Source organism: Zea mays, chromosome 10 (genome assembly GCF_902167145.1).
Source record: "Zea mays cultivar B73 chromosome 10, Zm-B73-REFERENCE-NAM-5.0, whole genome shotgun sequence".
Taxonomy (NCBI): Eukaryota; Viridiplantae; Streptophyta; class Magnoliopsida; order Poales; family Poaceae; genus Zea; species Zea mays.
The window spans coordinates 13391286-13406284 of record NC_050105.1 but is presented as its reverse complement, the minus strand read 5'-3'; the positions used below and the strand labels follow the sequence as shown (position 1 = coordinate 13406284).

The 14999-nt window shown below is 43.8% G+C and overlaps 1 pseudogene; it reads left to right on the top strand.

The window, feature by feature from the left end:
- Nucleotides 1–10250: 10250 nt before the first annotated feature.
- The window catches only part of LOC103642309 (uncharacterized), a 59807-nt pseudogene continuing 55058 nt past the window's right edge, over nt 10251–14999 (top strand).

Below are 14999 nucleotides of genomic sequence, written 5' to 3'. Positions count from 1 at the left end.
CGATGCTGAGGTAGGCGATGGGTCCGAAGAGGTCCATATGCAGCAGCTCCAGGGGTCTTGATGTGGTCATCACGTTCTTGCTGTGATGAGCATTTCCCACTTGTTTACCTGCTTAACAAGTTGCACAAGGTCTATCCTTTTTGAAAGTCACATTTGTTAGACCTAACACATGTTCTCCCTTTAGAAGTTTGTGAAGGTTCTTCATCCCCACATGTGCCAGACGGCGATGCCACAGCCAGCCCATGCTAGTCTTAGCAATTAAACATGCATATAGATCGACCTCCTCTTTTGCAAAATCAACTAAATAGAGTTTGTCGTCTAGTACACCCTTAAAAGCTAATCAACCATCACTCCTTCTAAAGACAGACACATCTACATTTGTGAATAAGCAATTATAACCCATGTTACAAAGTTGACTAACGGACAACAAGTTATACCCGAGCGAATCAACTAAAAACACATTTGAAATGGAGTGCTCGAATGAAATGGCAATCTTTCCTAGTCCTTTAACCTTGCCTTGATTCCCGTCACCGAATATGATTGAATCTTGGGAATCTTTGTTCTTGACGTAGGAGGTGAACATCTTCTTCTCCCCCGTCATGTGGTTTGTGCATCCACTGTCCATAATCCAGCTTGAGCCCCCGGATGCATAAACCTGCAAGGCAAATTAGGCTTGGGTTTTAGGTACCCAACTCTTGTTGGGTCCTATAAGGTTAGTAACAATGGTCTTAGGGACCCAAATGCAAGTTTTATCTCCCTTGCATTTTGCCCCTATTTTCCTAGCAATCACTTTCTTATTCTTCCTACAAATTGCAAAAGAAGCATTGCAAGCATGATAAATTGTAGAAGGTTCATTACTTGGTTATCTAGGTACATGAACAACATTTATCCTAGGCATATCTCTACCATGCACAAAGGAAGAACTTGAAGCAAACATGGCATTTGAATCATAAGCATTACAACTCCTATAATGATGAACATTTCTAGAAATTTTTCTATCATAAATAAATGCATGATTCTTTTGACTACTATTAGCCATAGGAGCCTTCCCCTTTTCCTTGTTGGAAATGGGAGCTCTTTGGCTTGTTAAGTTCTTGGCTTCTCTCTTGAAGCCAAGCCCATCCTTAATTGAGGGGTGTCTACCAATGGTGTAGGCATCCCTTGCAAATTTTAGTTTATCAAAATCATTTTTGCTAGTCTTAAGTTGGGCATTAAGACTAGCCACTTCACCATTTAATTTTGAGATGGAAATTAAGTGTTCACTACAAGCATCAACATTAAAATCCTTACACCTATTGCAAATCACAACATGTTCTACACAAGAGCTTGATTTATTAGCTATTTCTAACTTAGTATTTAAATCAACATTAATACTCTTTAAGCTAGAAATAGATTCATGGCATGTAGATAATTCACATGAAAGCATTTCATTTCTTTTAACTTCTAAAGCAAGAGAATTTTGCGCACTAACAAATTTATCATGCTCTTCATATAAAAGATCCTCTTGCTTCTCTAACAATCTATTCTTCTCATTCAAAGCATCATATAATTCATTGATCTTATCAATTTTAGTTCTATCTAAACCTTTGAATAAGCTTGTGTAGTCTACTTCATCATCACTAGACTCATCATCACTTGAAGAAGCATATGTAACAGTACTTCGAGTATGTACCTTCTTTTCCTTTGCCATGAGGCATGTGTGATGCTCGTTGGGGAAGAGAGCCGACTTGTTGAAGGATGAGGCAGTGAGTCCTTCGTTGTCGGAGTCGGACGAGGAGCAATCCGAATCCCACTCCTTTCCAAGGTGTGCCTCGCCCTTCGCCTTTTTGTAGGTCTTCTTCTTTTCCCACTTTCCGCTCTTTCCTTGTTCCTGATCACTATCATTGTTGGGACAGTTAGCAATAAAGTGACCAATCTTACCACACTTGAAGCAGGAGCGCTTTCCCTTCGTCTTGCTCTTGTTGGGATGCTCCTTGCGACCTTTGAGCACCGTCTTGAAGCGCTTGATGATGAGGGCCATTTCGTCCTCATTTAGCCCGGCCACCTCAACTTGCGCCACCTTGCTAGGTAGTGCCTCCCTGCTACTTGTTGCTTTGAGAGCAACAGTTTGAGGCTCGTAGATCGGCATTGGGCCATTCAATGCATCATCAACATATCTTGCCTCCTTGATCATCATTCGCCCGCTTACGAACTTTCCGAGTATTTCCTCGGGCGTCATCTTGATGTACCTAGGATTCTCACGAATAGAGTTTACAAGACGAGGATCAAGGACAGTGAAGGACCTTAGCATAAGTCGGACGACGTCGTGGTCCGTCCATCTCGTGCTCCCATAGCTCCTTATCTTGTTGACCAGGGTCTTGAGCCTATTGTACGTTTGAGTTAGCTCCTCTCCCCTAATCATCGCGAACCTTCCTAGTTCACCTTCCACCAACTCCATCTTGGTGAGCATGGTGGCGTCGTTCCCCTCATGCGAGATCTTGAGGGTGTCCCAGATTTTCTTGGCATTATCCAAGCCGCTCACCTTATTGTATTCTTCCCTGCACAAGGATGCTAAAAGAACAGTAGTAGCTTGTGCATTTTTATGGATTTGTTCATTGATAAACATAGAATTATCCAAACTATCAAATTGCATTCCATTTTCTACTATCTCCCATATACTTGGATGAAGAGAGAACAAATGGCTACGCATTTTGTGACTCCAAAATCCGTAGTCCTCTCCATCAAAGTGTGGAGGTTTACCAAGTGGAATGGAAAGCAAATGAGCATTGGAATTATGCGGAATACAAGAATAATTGAAAGAAAAGTTCGAGTTAACCGTTTTCTTTTTCTCCTCGTATTCGTCGTCCTTTTGAGAAGAGGAAGATTCGTCGCTGTAGTAGTAGACAATCTTCTTGATGCGCCTCTTCTTCTTTCCATCCTTCTTCTTTTGACTTGAGCCCGAGTCAGTGGGCTTGTCGTCTTTTGGCTCATTGATGAAGGATTCCTTCTCCTTGTCGTTGATCACCATCCCCTTTCCCTTAGTATCCATCTCTTCGGGCGATTAGTCCCTTTCGTGAAGAGAACGACTCTGATACCAATTGAGAGCACCTAGAGGGGGGGGTGAATAGGTGATCCTATAAAAACTTAAAACTTAAAGCCATAAAACTTGATTAAGAGTTAGCACAATGAAATCAAGTGGCTAAAGGAGAGCTCTTGTGAAACACAATAAGCACAGTGAGAACAAGCATAAGAGACACGAGGATTTATCCCGTGGTTCGGCCAAGTATAACACTTGCCTATTACACGTTGTGGCGTCCCAATGGACGAGAGTTGCACTCAACTCCTCTCAAGTGATCCAATGATCAACTTGAATACCACGGTGTTCTTCTTTCTTTCACTATACCCCGTTTGCGAGGAATCTCCACAACTTGGAGCCTCTCGCCCTTACAAATGATGATCACAAAGAAGCATAGATGTAAGGGAGGGAAAAGCAACACACACAAGTCTCAAAAGCAACAGCTCAAACACGCACACTAGTCACAACTTGAGCTCTAAGTTCACACACGGAGTTCTCAACTCAAAAGGAGCTCAAATTTCTATCACAAAGAATCAAACGCGCTAGAATGAAGACTTGGTGCTTAGAGATGATCAAAGAATGCTTGGTGTACTCCTCCATGCGCCTAGGGGTCCCTTTTATAGCCCCAAGGCAGCTAGGAGCCGTTGGAGAGCAATCCAGGAAGGCTATCCTTGCCTTCTGTCGGGTGGTGCACCGGACAGTCCGGTGCACCACCAGACACTGTCCGGTGCTGATTGCTTTCCTATTTTGGCGCAGCCGACCGTTGAAGATTTGGAGCCGTTGGCGCACCAGACACTGTCCGGTGCACACCGGACAGTCCGGTGCCCCCATCAGACCGTTGGCTCAGCCAAGCGTCACGCGCGGATTGCGCGGCCGACCGTTGGCGCAGTCGACCGTTGGCTCATCGAACAGTCCGGTGCACCACCGGACAGTCCGGTGATTTATAGCCGTACACCGTCGTCGAGTCCCGAGAGCAGCCAGTTGACCAGACGCCAGCCTGGCGCACCGGACACTGTCCGGTGCACCCAGACTGCACAGAGTCTTGGCTGCTCCAGTCAAGTCTTTTTCTTTTTGTCTTTTCTCTGATTCCAGCACTTAGACAAATATGTTAGTACACAAAAACCAATGTACTAAGTCTAGAATCATACCTTTGTGTTGATTTGCACTTCTTGAGTCTTTGGCACAATTGAACACTTAAACCATTTGTGTTGGGCACTTAATCACCAAAATACTTAGAAATGGCCCAAGGGCACATTTCCCTTTCAGTTAGACTGACCCGTCCAAAACCAGAAAATAAGAAAGTAAAAGACTCCAAGGAGTATGCAAGGCTATATCTGGAGTTGGCTCTTTGCTTTTCAAGAGTAACGGGAGTTGCAGAAGTTCTTAATAACTTGAGGAGGAATTTACCAATTTAATTACTCCATTTTAGCAGGTCGGGATTAATACCTACTTTGCTGCAAACTAAGTTTTGCACCTGATTTTCTAAGTGATCCATACCCCACTTGTAGTATATCTAATTACCCATTTAGAGAATAACCAAGTTGAGAGTGTTGAATCAAGTCATCACATCAAGCTATCCTATTCCTTAGGCATAATTGGAATTAACACCGTTTCTTATCCATTCATCAAATCTTAAAATGTAGTTCTTACTATGATGAGATAGCTAAAGTCAAGTGCTCACTATCCAGGAGCGATGGCGATTCGAATCGTTTCCTAACCAGCTGGTGGGTACTCCTATCACAAATCGTACCCATAGTACTTTGTGAGATACAATCACCACTGCACACATTCCAGTAGCATTCTTGCCGCACATCTTGGATTCCACACGGGCCACCATACCCAGGGACCGCCCGACTAAAAGAGGGTTAGGGCGCACCATCCACCATGGGTCATCTCGACGTGTCTCCGTCACTTCTCAACCACACCAGTAGGTGCACCGCAAGGTCGAATCCGGCTGGAATGGTGTTCTGGCTTCGCGGTCGAAACGAGTTATCCGACCAGCTAAGTCAATAGGCATAAATTCAACATGACTCAAGGGACCACAATGGTACGGTCCTAAATCGACACAGACGGGATCACTATGGCCTACATGGCACCCATAAGAGTCTGCCCGGTCTCATCTTAAACCTTTATTTTTCCTCATGGATATTACCCAAGACCTCTTCCAGTCAAGCATAAGAAATTCACTTAAATATCGCAGGTGACAGGCAACCCGACTTCTACCGTCTAAGCAGGCCTAAGCATTAAAGCTTACTTAATTTAAATAGGTGGCAAGGACAAGATAACCAATAGATCAAGGTGAATGCAGCAATTGGTTTCAATCAACTCCTATACCTAATGCAACAATATAGGTAGGCAGTGAGTAAATTAAATTATTGCAAATATAGGAAGTTAGATGTCGGGGCTCGCATTTCTTGAAGGAACTGGGGCGGTGATCAGGACACTCCTGAGCTTCAGCTTCGGGTTCACCCTCTTCCACGAGAATTCCTGGCAGCTCCTCGACAATCCCCACTGGTACTTCATCCTACGATCCTGTATGATGTATGGATGCAGTATGAGGATACATGATCCTTCATGCGAGAGATGTATGATGCGTATGGATGCATGTGATGTACACGTATGTCAAAATCGATCTATTACACGCGAGCTTCTACAAGATAGTCTACATCGTCCAAGAACATGTAGTCTGTCTTTTCTTGGCCGGTCCTGGCTATTGTTTAAGGATTCTACAAAACAACACAGAGGTTACGTTATAAGGTGTTTCGAAACAACTTACACCTATGGGTTGAGACATACTAAGCTATATTCTTCATTAAGCTTCCTCATCTCTCAGAGGTTAGTTACTTCCTAGCAAAAAGGGATTTGTTTATCTCTAATCAATTCCGTAGAAGTAACTCCCTAAATTATTTCGAAGTAAATTATTATTGAACTAGAATCTCTCCTAATACACGAACTTTTGGTATACCGTTTAGTTGGACTTGTATTGAAACTACCATTTGATTACTTTAAAATTTATTACGAAAATTCTAATAGATAATAATTCACTATCATGCTTTACCATAGAATTTTCAAAGGGTTTGGACCCATGTTTTTACTACATAAAAATAACAAGAAATGATGTAGAAATCAAATTGATCTACTTTTAAATACTAAACCAGTCAAATAATAAATACCATATTTTTCCTATACTCTACTTGGCCTAATATCATATCATAAAAATTTACACAGACAATTCCTTTATAATTCTTTTTTCTATGGTTTTCCAAAGAAATCAGCCTTTTTGTTTTTTCGCTTATTATCCAAAATTTCTCCATATATTGCTGGTACAATTAAATTCCAGAGGTGGTTATTAACATATGGTTTATCCACAAAAAGTTTCATAACCCAATTTTCAGTTTTACTATTTATATTGAATTTCCTAAGGAATCAATCATTTAATCTTTTAATCCATATACACAAATTAATCCACAGAACAAGACCTAAAATATTTATTATCATAGTTAAGCAATACCTATAGGAACCTGACAAAAATTTGAATCATATTTTTCTCGCCTTGGATCTATTTATTTTATTACTTATAAAGAAACTCGGTTTTCATATTTAAATTCAAGCCGTGACCAAAATCATTCAAATCTTGACATGCAACATTTTTAAACTGTAGATCTCACTTAGTGGAATCCTACAAAAATTATTTCGCAATTTTTCGGGTTCAAAAACTGGAGTTACGATTTTTCCAAGTTTCTTTGCGTATTAAATCGAAAAAGGAAAAGAAAACAGAAAATCCACTTTGTATGTCAGCCCCTTGGGTTTCAACTAACTGCAAACAGTCACCACCAGGTCCTCGGCCACTATTCTCTGAGTCTATGGAATTTTGCAGAAAAACCCCTCGGCTTTGGCTTAATCGCGCGCGAGATCCGTCTTCTACCTCGGAACATAGAGAGGGAAAGACGAGTGTGCGGTCCGGCTGATGGCTTACCGGTGGCAAGACGAGTCGAGGCAGGGGTCAGCCAGTAGCGATGGTCGACGACGAACTCGACGGTGTTCTTGGCTCGAAGGGTCGCGGGCGGAGACGTTCGGTCCACGCGCGGCGGCGGAGACCAACGAACGGTGGCGTCGACGGTGGTGCTCGGGGCCTTCTCCGAGCTCGAGCAAGGGCTTCGGGTTTGCGCACTTGACGACGAAGTGGTTGCGACTTGGTTCATGGACAACGGTGATCAGTGGAGGCGCGAGCGTGGTCGGCGTCGAGTGGAAGAAATGATGAGGCGAGGGCGAGTGAGAGCGAGACGAGAGTAGAGGGAGAGAGTGAGGGCGCGGTGGAGTGCTCGACCGAATAAAGCAAGGCGCGGCTGCTAGCTTGCCCACGCGCGGGGAAAAGGTGCGGCGCACGCCAGGACGGTCGCTCCACGCGTCCACGCGAATGACACTTGGCGATCGCCATCTACCTGAGCTGTAGACGCAGTAGGGGCAAAACGGGAGCACAAAACTTCGTCCAACTCCACCAGTCTATTCTCCTCTCTACCAGCTACAACTTTGCTATAGGGATTAGGGTGATTCATTGGCTAGATTTTGAATTATAGATCTTCAAACTTGGGTTTGTCAGCAGGGCACCAAACAGTGGAAACCGACCGTCTAACCGTGTCAAAACATGTCAAACGGATTCAAAAGTTTACCAACTTTTACAGGGCGTGCCCTAAGTAATTCTCTACAATTTTTGTAATTGGGACAATGTGATTTGAATATTATTTATTTTTGAACGTGCTAAGGTTTGAAAAGAGGTATAAGATTAGACTTAGAAAAATCAGGGTTGTTCCCATTTCCTTTTTGGTTTTTGAAGAAACTTCATTCATCAAGCACACAATCACTAAATCACATCATCACATATAGTTTAAGAAACTATCATCACCTGAACTCAAGAGTCAGTATACTAAGCATTATCAATTCAAATTAATTAAGTGAGGTTACTAACACTCTAGTACTCTAAGAAAGTCTAAGTCTAAGAGAACTAGGTTTTTCTACTGGTGCAAGCAAGGGTTCATTTCACAACTATTTGTGGCAATTTATAGTTTCAATGGAAGTGATAATATGATTGATGATGCTCATGGTAATGCCATTATGATGCACATGCCATGAATGAATATGCTAAACACCAGGGGTGTTACAACCGTGTCTGAGGCCTCTTCCATGTGAAATAGGAGGGTTTGGTACGCCATTGGGGATCACCCTTAAGGTTGATGTAGAGAGGATTGTCGCAATACATCTCCTCCATCTCATAGGGTAGCCAGGATGCTCAAGTAGAGTGAGGAGATACTCTCAATGTATCGAATCAAAGGTTTTTGTAATGTCCAATTTTATAAGAAGAGTTGGGGTCTTGTTTGTATGAAAATGGCGGGTCACGTTACACACAGCTAGAAAGTTCTCGTGTATGCTCTTGTGCTTGATGAAGGCGCTCTAGCAAGTGGATACAATCACGTTCATATGAGACTATAATCGCAATGCCAATATTTTAGAAATGAACTTTATGAAGGAATGGATTAGGCTTATTGGTATGAAGTCCCCCATTTTTTCGGCTCCCTCTTTTTTGGGATGAGGATAACATTGCAGTGTTTATGAGCGACAAGTTGCCACAACGAAGAGCGTGGAAAGCATTGGCCGCCTCTAGGAAATCACCTTTTATTATGTTCTAGCATATCTTAAAAATAGCCCTATGAAGCCATTAGGTCCCGGCACATTGTCAGAGGGCAATAGATCATTGGCCCTTTTGATCTCCTACTCAGAAAACGGAACATCTAAAGAAAAGAGGTCATGACTCTGTAGACCAAGCGTCGTCCAGTTGAAGTATATTTTTAGAGTGGGTGGACGACGCAATAACTTTTCGAAATGAGATTTTACTTTTGCGGTCTTGTCTTCATGTGTTGCTGCACAATCATTTCTAACTTCCAGGCACTGTATGAAATTTTTACGATGCCTAGATGTGATCCTTCAATGAAAAAATGGTGTTGGCATCCCCAAACTTTATCATATTTAGATGGACATCCTGCTTTTTCTGCGCATGTTCGATGACCGCAAGGCCAAGTATTGTGTTCTTAAGTTTACACCTTAGAAGCTCCTCTCCCAGGGGGAGAGTTCTCATCTCCCATGCTATGTCAAATCTATGAACTACCTCCAAAGCCATATAAAGTTGAACCTTAGCATCCAAGATTATATTGGAGCTCCATTATCTAAGAGCCTTTGTTGTAGTCTGTAGCTTGTAGTAGAGCCTATTGAAAGGATCCTGATGTGTGCAGTAAGCGCACCAGACCTTCGTCACCACCTCCACAAAGTCTAGAAGCACAGTCTAGAAATTCTCAAATCTAAAAGAGCTTGGATGTTGTGGGCCACTTTGATTAGAGAGTAGGAGCGGGCAATGATCCAAAAGAGAAGAAGAAAGATTGTGAAGCACATGGCTATCAAACGCTTGATCCCATTCGGCATTGGCAAAGACTCTATCCAACATGATAAGAGTAATCATGTGCTAAAACTCTAATAAGAGCCATTACTTTGGAAGATGTATTAGCAAGTATACTTGGAGAACACTTGGAGACTAAGGAGAGTCATTCCTCTTAATGAAAATACATCCTCTATTGGGGATCTATATTGCCGAAGATCCTTAAGACCCCATATTATCGAACTAAAAGGTGTGTTTCTGGTAAGATGTAAAGGAGTAGAAAAGCTATCCTTCATCAAAAGTAGCCTATAAATTAAGGGGCGAAGCTGTGGAACTTTGGCTACGTATAATTGCTGTGAAGGCGTGAGCCAAAGGAGATAGCTTCGACTCCATAGGCAACAATATACAAAGCAAGAGAAGAAGAATCAGGAAGCTTGTTCAGCATGGAAAGAGAGGGAAAAGATAGTGTTACCCTTGTGAAACTTGTAAATCTCTACTACTCTTAAGCATATAGCGTAGGCGTCCACATCCACCACGGTTCTGCCCTCCCCCGACATCCTCTCCGCCATCAGCGCTCTCCTTCGCTTAGCTCCCCCTCCGCGGAAGAATTAGATCCGATTCCGCGACAGCCGGCAGCGACAGGCCGCATTCCAAGCCCCCCAAAATCGCATTTCCCTCTCCGATCAAATCAAACTCAAACCGACACGTGACTCACGCGTCTTCTCCGCCTCCGCAGATCGTCGTCGCCTACTCGCGCCCCTCCACGCGTCGATGGCCGCCGCGGACCCGCCACCACGCGGGGAGGCCGCACCCTCGCTGAAGCGGAGCGCCAACATCCTACACTGCCTCGCCGGGGACCTCTAGGGCGGCGACGTGGACCCCGGCGCGCTGGCCGTGTCCCAGCTCAGGGGTGCCATGACCAACGAGGTCTTCCGGATCACCTGGCTCAGCGGCGAGGCCGAGGGCAACGGCCCACGCAAGGTGCTCGTGCGCATCTACAGCCGGGGCGTCGAGGTCTTCTTCGACCGTGCCAACGAGGTCCGCACCTTCGAGTGCATGTCGCGCCAACGGCCGCGTCGAGGAGTGAAAGGGAAATAGGCTTACACCTTTTCCTATATGAATTTTGGTGGTTGAATTGCCCAACACAAATTAATTGGACTAACTAGTTTGCTCTAGATTATGAGTTCTACAGGTGCCAAAGGTTCACAACAAACCAATAAAAAGACCAAGAAAGGGTTCAAATAAAAAGAGCAAAAGACTACCGAAGTGTGCCCTGGTCTGGCGCACCGGACTGTCCGGTGCACCAGGGAACCCAACTCTGAACTTGCCACCTTCGGGAATTTTGGGAGCCGCTCCGCTACAATGCACCGGACTGTCCGGTGCAGCACCGGACTGTCCGATGTGCCAGCGGAGTAACGGCTACACAGCGCTAACGGTCGTCTGCAACGGAACAGTAAAAGTGAATAGTGCGCGCCTGTGCACGCAGAAGTCAGAGCAGCGCCAGAAGGCGCACCAGACAGTGAATAGTGACTGTCCAGTGCACCACCGGACTGTCCGGTGGCCCACCTGTCAGAAGCTCCAACGGTCAGAACCCAACGACCGGATGACGTGGCTGTGTCCGGTGCGCCATACGACAGCAGCCTCCACCAACGGTTATTTTAGTGGTTGGGGCTATAAATACCCCCCAACCACCACACTTCAATGCATCCAAGTTTTCAGCCTTCAAACCTCATACAAGAGCTCTAGACTTCATTCAAAGACACAAACAAGAGATCAAATCCTTTCCCAAGTCCAAAGATCATTCCAATCAAATAGTGACTAGTGAGAGAGACAATTGTGTTCATTTGAGTTCTTGCGCTTGGATTGCTTTTCTTCTTCCTTCTTTCTTGTGTTCAACTCACTTGTAATCAAAACAAGAGACACCAAGTTGTGGTGGTCCTTGTAGTGGACTTAGTGTCCCATTTGATTGAAGAGAAAGGCTCACTCGGTCTAAGTGACCGTTTGAGAGAGGGAAAGGGTTGAAAGAGACCCGGTCTTTGTGACCACCTCAACGGAGAGTAGGTTTGTAAGAACCGAACCTCGGTAAAACAAATCACCGTGTCATCTGCCTTATTTGCTTGTGATTTGTTTTTCGCCCTCTCTTTCGGACTCGTTTATATTTCTAACGCTAACCCCGGCTTGTAGTGTGTGCTTAAGTTTGTAAATTTCAGATTTGCCTATTCACCCCCCTCTAGGCGACTTTCAATTGGTATCGGAGCCCGGTACTTCATTAGAGCTTAACCGTTCGAAGTGATGTCGGGAGCATCCGCCATGAGGGAGATCGGGACCGGCGACAAATCCACAAGCTCGGGGAGAACGCACTCAAGGGAGTCCGCCCACAAGCATAAGGAGGAATCCTCTTCCTCCATCAAGTCCCAATGAAAGGGTGACAAGAAGAAGAAGATGAAGAAGGTGGTCTACTACGAGACCGACTCTTCGTCACCCTCCACCTCCGGCTCGGAATCGGCATCCGCCACTTCTAAGCGCCATGAGCGCAAAAAGTATAGTAAGATGCCCCTTCGCTATCCTCGCATTTCAAAACGCACTCCATTACTTTCCGTTCCATTAGGCAAACCACCTATGTTTGAAGGTGAAGATTATTCAATGTGGAGTGATAAAATGAGGCATCATCTAACCTCACTCCACAAAAGTATATGGAATATTGTTGAGTATGGAGCGCAGGTACCGAAGAAAGGGGACAAGGATTATGACTCGGAGGAGGTCGAACAAATCCAACACTTCAACTCCCAAGCCACCACTATACTTCTTGCCTCTCTAAGTCGAGAGGAGTATAATAAGGTGCAAGGGTTGAAGAGTGCAAAGGAGATTTGGGACGTGCTCAAGACCGCGCACGAAGGAGACGAGGTGACCAAGATCACCAAGAGGGAAACGATCGAGGGGGAGCTCGGTCGATTCATGCTTCACCAAGGGGAGGAGCCACAAGCGATGTACAACCGGCTCAAAACCTTGGTGAACCAAGTGCGCAACCTCGGGAGCACCAAATGGGATGACCATGAAATGGTCAAGGTTATTCTTAGATCACTCATATTTCTTAATCCTACTCAAGTTCAATTAATTCGTGGTGATCCAAGATATAAATTAATGTCTCCTGAGGAAGTGATAGGAAAGTTTGTGAGCTTTGAACTAATGATCAAAGGCTCCAAACAAATCATCGAGCAAGGCACCACCTCCACACCCGAGGTACAACCCGTCGCATTCAAGGCGACGGAAGAAGAAAAGAAGGACTCTACACTAAGTAGGATCCCCATCAACGCCTCCAAGCTCGACAACGAGGAGATGGCGCTCATCATCAAGAGCTTTCGCCAAATCCTCAAGCAAAGGAGGGGGAAGGACTACAAACCCCGCTCCAAGAAGGTTTGCTACAAGTGTGGTAAGCCCGGTCATTTTATTGCAAAATGTCCATTATCATGTGATAGTGACAGGGGCGACGACAAGAAGGGAAAGAGAAGAGAAAAGAAGAGGTACTGCAAGAAGAAGGGCGGCGATGCCCATGTTTGTCGGGAGTGGGACTCCGACGAGAGCTCCACCGACTCCTCCTCCGACGAGGACGCCGCAAACATCGCCGTCACCAAAGGGCTTCTCTTCCCCAACATCGGCCACAAGTGCCTCATGGCAAAGGACGGCAAGAAGAAGAAGGTAAAATCTAGATCCTCCACTAAATATGCAACATCTAGTGATGAGGCTAGTTCTAGTGATGATGAGGATAACATGCTTACTATTTTTGCCAATCTTAACATGCAACAAAAAGAGAAATTGAATGAATTGATTAGTGCTATTCATGAGAAGGATGAACTCTTGGATAGCCAAGAGGACTTCCTTATTAATGAAAACAAAAAGCATGTTAAGACTAAAAATGCTTATGCTCAGGAAGTAGAGAAAAATGAAAAATTAACTAGTGAGCTGAGTACTTGCCATGACACTATCTCCAACCTTAGAATTGAGAATGCTAATTTGATTGCTAAGGTTGAGAAGTCAAACATTAGTGATGATTCAGTTACCAATCTTAGAAATGATAATGTTAGTCTAATTGCTAAAATTGAAAAATGGAATGCCTCTCTTTCTAGCCTTAAGTTTGAGAATGATAAATTAATTGCTAAGGCTAAGGAATTAGATGTTTGCAATGTTTCTATTTCCAATCTTAGAGATGAGAATGCTATTTTACAAGCTAAGATTGTTGAATTAAATACTTGCAAACCCTCTACAACTACCGTTGAGCATGTTACTATTTGCACTAGATGTAGAGATATTAATGTTGATGCTATCCATGATCACCTAGCTTTAATTAAGAAACAAAATGATCACATAGCTCAACTTAATGCCAAAATTAATGAGCATGACTTAAAAAATGAAAAATTTAAATTTGCTAGAAGCATGCTCTATAATGGGAGACGCCCTGGCATTAAGGATGGCATTGGCTTCCAACAGGGAGACAATGTCAAGCTTAATGCCCCTCCTAAAAGATTGTCTAACTTTGTTAAGGGCAAAGCTCCCATGCCTCAGGATAACGAGGGTTACATTTTATACCCTGCCGGTTATCCCGAGCACAAAATTAGGAGAATTCACTCTAGGAAGTCCCACTCTAGATCTCATCATGCTTTCATGTATAAGAGTGAGGCATCTAGTTCTAGGCAATCAACCCATGCTAAATTGCCTAAGAAGAAAACTCCTATTGCATCAAATGAACCTAATATTTCATTTAAGACTTTTGATGCATCTTATGTTTTAACTAATAAATCAGGCAAAGTAGTTGCCAAATATGTTGGGGGCAAACACAAGGGGTCAAAGACTTGTGTTTGGGTACCCAAGGTACTTGTTTCTAATGTGAAAGGACCCAAGACCGTTTGGGTACCTAAGAACAAGGCCTAAAATTGTTTTGTAGGTTTATGCATCCGGGGACTCAAGTTGGATCATTGATAGCGGATGCACAAACCACATGACAAGGGAGAAAAGGATGTTCTCCTCCTACGAGAAAAACCAAGACCCCAACGAGCTATCACATTCGAGGATGGAAATCAAGGTTTGGTCAAAGGACTTGGTAAAATTGCAATATCACCTGACCATTCTATTTCCAATGTTTTTCTTGTAGATTCTTTAGATTACAACTTGCTTTCTATTTCTTAATTATGTAAAATGGGTTACAACTGTCTTTTTACAGATATAGGTGTTACTGTCTTTAGAAGAAGTGATGATTCAGTAGCATTTAAGGGAGTGTTAGAAGGTCAGCTATACTTAGTTGATTTTAATAGAGCTGAACTCGACACTTGCTTAATTGCTAAGACTAACATGGGTTGGCTCTGGCATCGCCGACTAGCCCACGTTGGGATGAAGAATCTTCATAAGCTTCTAAAGGGAGAGCACATTTTGGGACTAACCAATGTTCATTTTGAGAAAGACAGGGTTTGTAACGCATGTCAAGCAGGAAAGAAAATTGGTGTTCATCATCCACACAAGAACATCATG